This window comes from Panthera onca, chromosome B1 (genome assembly GCF_046562875.1).
Source record: "Panthera onca isolate mPanOnc1 chromosome B1, mPanOnc1 haplotype 2, whole genome shotgun sequence".
In the NCBI taxonomy this organism is placed as follows: domain Eukaryota; kingdom Metazoa; phylum Chordata; class Mammalia; order Carnivora; family Felidae; genus Panthera; species Panthera onca.
Window position 1 is genome coordinate 164,777,319 of NC_138342.1, and position 6,070 is coordinate 164,783,388.

The following is a 6,070-nucleotide window of genomic DNA, read 5'->3' on the forward strand; positions in this document are numbered from 1 at the left end:
TCCCAGACAGTATGGTCTGATTCACTGAGTTGTCTAGTTAATCAAGGCTTACCCTTGTTATTAGAAAACTTTCTAAAATATGAGTCTCTTTTCCTGTCTTAATAGGTGTGGTTTAGACAGAACAGCACTCATCTGATTTTGCCTGACTCCAGGGCTTCTAGTGTCTTGTCTTTCCGAGGTCAGAAATCACCATCCAGGATTAGAGATTAAGTGTCAGAATGAGAAGGATGAATACCAAACACAGGATGCCACCTGGACAGCCCTATATTTATTTAAACAACCCTGTCACCAACTGGTTTTCCTGGAAGTTTCTTCTTGCTTCTGTAAGTTCAATGTCAATAGGATTCTGGTAAGATTTTGGTGTTGGTTAAAGAGAAGTTAGACGCACAACAAAATGAAAAGGCAACCTGCAGAATGGGAGAAAATATTTGCAGCCATATGTCTGACAAGGAATTAATATCCAAAATATATAAGGAACTCAATATCAACTCAATATCAAAAAAAGTCCAATTTAAAAATGGGCAACGGACTTGTATAGACATTTTCTCAAAGAAGACATACATATGGCCTACAGGTATGTTGAAAGTGAGTCACTAATCATCAGGGAAATGCAAATCAATCACAATATGACATTACCTCACACCTATTGGGATGGTTATGGTCAAAAAGACATAAGGTAAAAAGTGTGAGGGTGTAGAGAAAAGGAAACCCTTGTGCACTGTTGGTGGGAATGTAAACTGGTGCAAGTGCTATGGAAAACAGCATGGGGGGGAGGTGTTCCTCAAAAAACTACAAAGAGAACTGCCAGGCACACAGGGCCCGCCATTCGCTTGGCTCATGCCTTTGCAGCCACCAGAATTGCCTCTGCACCTGAGAGGAAGATTGTGCGGGAGCCAGTGAGAACTCTCTTCCTGCTAAGATGTCTTATAGTGTGCTGATTAAAGTCCTACAAGAGGCTGCGGGTCATATCATGACATGTGAGACCAACACTGACAAGATGTATCATGGGAAGCTCAGTGGCAGGGAGGACAACATAAACTGCCAGATGTCCAACATACAGGGAAGGTCCAGTGGCACAGCTGGAGCAGGTGTACATCTGTGACATTAAGATCTGCTTTGTCAGACAGATACCATATGTTTTCACTCTTATGTGGATCCTGAGAAACTTAATAGAAACCCATGGGGAAGGGGAAGGAAAAAAAAGAAAAAAGAGGTTAGAGTGGGAGAGAGCCAAAGCATAAGAGACTCTTAAAAACTGAGAACAAACTGAGGGTTGATGGGGAGTGGGAGGGAGGGAAGGGTGGGTGCTGGGCATTGAAGAGGGCATCTTTTGGGATGAGCACTGGGTGTTGTATGGAAACCAATTTGACAATAAATTTCATATAATAAAAAAATAAAAATAAGATAAAAAACAGAAAAAAAAAAAAAAGATCCGCTTTCTCACTTCGCCTGACATGCTGACAAATGTGCCCATGTTAAAGAGCATGAAAAAGGGGCGCCTGGGTAGCTCAGTCGGTTAAGCGTCCGACTTCAGCTCAGGTCACGATCTTGTGGTCCGTGAGTTCGAGCCCCGCGTCGGGCTCTGGGCTGATGGCTCAGAGCCTGGAGCCTGTTTCAGATTCTGTGTCTCCCTCTCTCTCTAACCCTCCCCTGTTCATGCTCTGTCTCTCTCTGTCTCAAAAATAAATAAATGTTAAAAAAAATTTTTTTTTAATAAATAAATAAATAAAAAATAAAGAGCATGAAAAATAAACACCAAGGCTCAGGGTCTGGCCGAGGAAAAGCTGCTATGCTGAAGGCCCAAGTGGCTGCAAGAGGAAGAGGATGTAGAACGGGGTGTGGAAATGTCTTCCAGAAATAAAGATAAATTTATCTGTTAACAGAACTTTGTGCTATTTTTTCTTTTAGGTTTTCTGGGTTCAGGGGTGTGTGCACTTATGTATATATTCTAGGTTTTCTTTTTGACATCTTTCACTTTAGATCAGATCTAAATATATATGGTGATGATGGTTGGGTCTTCTTTAATATTTCAAAAACAATAATAAACATTAAAATTTTTAAAAAATTCCACATGATCCAGCAGTTTCATTTCTGGATATATATCCAAAGGAAATCAGTATCTCAAAAAGATATCTGGGGGCGCCTGGGTGGCTCATTTGGTCAGTTGGTTGGGTTTCTGACTCTCAATTTCAGCTCAGGTCATGATCTCAAGGGTCAAGGGTTCGAGCCCAAGTCGGACTCCCCACTGACAATGTGGGGCCTGCTTGAGATTCTCTCTTTCTCCCTCTCTCTCTGCCCCCCCCCCCCCGCTTGTGCTCTCTCCCTCAAAATAAATAAACTTATAAAAAATTTAGAGAGATCTGCACTTCTCTGTTCATTGCAGCATTATTCACAATAATCACCATATGGAAACAACTTAAGTGTCTGTCAATGGATGAATAGACAAAGATGTGGTGTATATATGTGCATGTGTGTGTGGAATATTGCTCAGCCATGAGAAATTCTGCCACCTGAGACAACGTGGATGAATCTGAAGGACAGTGTGCTAAGTGAAATAAGCCAGACACAGAAAGCCAAATACTGTATGATCTCACATATGTGTGGAATCTAAAAAAGTCAAACTCATAGAAGCAGAGAGTAGGCTGGTGGATAAAAACTTCCACCTATAAAATTAATCAGTTCTGGTGATCTAATGTGCAGCACAGTGACTATAGTTATTACATATTTTAAATGTGCTAAGAGAGGGGTACCTGGCTTGCTCAGTTGGTAGAGCATGTGACTTTTGACCTTAGGGTTGTGAGTTCGAGCCCCTCTGTAGGTGTAGAGTTTACTTAAAACAATAAAATTTAATTTTAAAAAATGTTTTAAGGGGCGTCTGGGTGGCTCAGTCGGTTGAGCGTCCGACTTCAGCTCAGGTCACGATCTCGAGGTTTGTAAGTTCGAGCCCCACGTCGGGCTCTGTGCTGACAGCTCAGAGCCTGGAGCCTGCTTCGGATTCTGTGTCTCCCTCTCTCTCTGCCCCTCCCGTGCTCATGATCTGTCTCTCTCTGTCTCAAAAATAAATAAAACATTTTTAAAAAATTAAAAAATTAAAAATAAAAAAATGTTTTAATTCTTCTAAGAGAGGGATCTTAAGTGGTTTCCTCAACACACACAAACACAGTTGGTTACTAAGTGAGGCAATGGATATGTTGACAAGCTTGACCGTGGTATCATTTCATAATGCATATGCATATCACATCATCACATTGTGCACGTTAAATATATACAATTTTTATTTGTCATTGGACCTCAATAAAGCTGGGGAAAAAGAAGAGAAGTTAGACCCGAAGATGATCCCTCAGGACCTTCCCATCCAAACGTTCTGTGACATCATCACAAATGTAGCACATTTTGCCATTGTGCAGAGTTCAGACCAATGACTTTCCTCAAAATTCTATTAACCTCATATCTCTTGACAGAATGAAAGAGGAACCAACATTTAGCACCAAACTCAGACCAGGCCAGTGCTGGCTGACTGCTTCAGACATGTCATTTTAAGATGTCACTCAAGCACTTCCTTAGCAGATGGGCTTCTGTCCTTTGCTGAAGTATCCTGTGGAGTTTGGAGAGAATTGAAGGTGATAAAGAGTAGAAGCCTGGACAGCACTTTACCATGAGGAATAACGTGCCACATCACACCCCAAAATAGCACAATGCCTCACTTGTTTTTAGAGTAAAACCCATATCAAGTTGGCTGTTTTCCAAAACACCAGCAATACCCTCAACCATTTCTATTTCTTAAGCTTTGATTGATTTGTTCTTCACACTTTCTAACAGATGCACATTGCAGTCTGTCAAGAAAACTGTTGTTTTACATCTTTTGTTTTATCCAACAATCCTTCTCTATAGCCATCACCTGTCACTTTAAAGAATCATTCCAGGGGAGCAATCCTCTGGGATGAGCCCCACATCAGCTCTGATTTCCTACAGGAGCAGTCTGTCTGTCCCCATGAACCAAGTGCAGAGTGGGAGGACCAGGGACTTTATGAGGGGAGGTCACAGAAGAGCCTCACTGGAGGTGAAGAATACAGAGGGAAGAGATTGGACTTTGGAGTGAAACAGACCTGGATTTAGATTCTGGCACTGATACTTGGGGGATATTTAGACAAGTTACTTAAACTCCCTTAGCTCTGTCTTGAGAAAAATGTGATCAAATTCAGTAATATAAATCATTTAATCTCTCCCTATCCATTTTTTCATGTAATTTTTGTTTTAAATAACTCATTTAAGTAATCTCTGCACCCAGCATGGGGCTTGAACCCAGGACCCCAAGATCAAGAGTCACACACTCTGCCGACTGAGCCAGCCAGGTGCCCCTCTTGCCTTTCACCACTACAAACAGATTAACACAATTAAGTAGCTCTTGGGCCTGAACTTGTAGGAAAAATGTGCTGTATTTTAAATGCTTATATAGAATATACATTCTCCTATTCAAAGGAAATTTTATACTATCCTTCATCATCAGAAAAATTTTAAGTTTTGTAATTCAATTATGGGTTTGCCTCCTGCTTTAAATTCTTTCTGAAAATTGCAGGGATAGAAGTTAAAACCAAACACACAGGAGAAAAAAAGTGCATTTAAAAATTTTTATTTTTATTTTATTTTATTTTTTTTTTTTTTAGAGAGAGAGAACGGAACTTGCATGCATGCACATGAGAGGGAGAGGGGCAGAGGGAAAGAGAGAATCTTAAGCAGGCTCCACACTCAGCATGGAGCCCGATGCAGGGCTCAATCTCATAACCCTGGGATTACGACCCATACCGAAACTAAGAGTCAGACGGTCTACCAGCTGAGCCACCCAGGAGCCCCCGAAAATTTTTTTAAAATTTAATTCAAGAAACAAAAGCATTAAAGACATTTTATCTTTTCCTGGTGTTGCTGGTTGCCATTTCATGTTCACATTCCTGTAATTAGTTTAACTGCATTCTTGAACCAACCAGAAGTTTAATGCTGGTCATGGTTTTTGGAGGTGAAAAGGCTGAGTGAGAGGTTACCCAACATGGGAAGAGTCCTGTCTTGCCCTCCCCACTCTCAGCCCCTTCATTCCTCTTAGCCTGTTCCAAAAGGAAAAAGGAAGAAGCAATGGAACTTTTTTCAAGGTCCATGAAAACTATGGACCCTATGCCTCTCCTCCATCCCCTATGCATACCAAACACAATTTGACATCTAATTCCTAGAGATTCCTAACCCTGGGGAGGGGGTAACCATAGCCGGTTTTATGGTTTTCCCACTTCCTGTTCCCAGTGACTCCACATCCTCCCTTTATAAAATAACATTCTAAAGAGCTAATGTGTAAGGAAATTGATAAGCTTCAGAGACTAATTGTTGGGTTCCCTTTATTCGGGAGGGAAGTGGGGCACAAAGCCCAACTCAGGACTTGACCTCACAATCCTGAGATCAAGACCTGAGCTGAGATCCAGAGTTGGACGCTTAACCCACTGAGCCACCCAAGCGCCCCTAGTTCCTTTTTCATTTTTATACGTAGACGCTAACTTCAATTTGGAAGTTTTTCTGAGAAAAAACCCAAACAAACAGTGATACTGCTTAATATGAAACTTTTAATTATTAATATTTTTTAAGCACCCCCCCCCCAGTTGCTAAATTAAAGTCATTGCTTCGTTCATTCTAAAAACAAGGGCGACTATTTGATAAAACTCTATAAAATTGGTTATGTGCTTATTTGAAGTCTGAAGGGTTTATGGCATAGAAACTGCACGGATGAACATTTTGTTGACCTTTCTCCAACTGTCAGTTCGCTTTAAACTCAAAACGAGAAGACTCTTCAGTTGTCCCTAAAGAAATGTAAAGGAAATAACACTTTAAACATGTATTATTTATAAATCCATTGCAGCAAAACATCATCAATAATTTAATGATCCCATATGCCGGTTGTTTTTTTTTTTAACTACTGTCATTAAAACTGTCACATGTTCAATATCCTAGTCAGTAGTATTTCACATCCACCTCACTTGACATTTCCCACACAGTAAAAATAAAACAGCAGTAAGGTAAGTATTCAAATTAGATG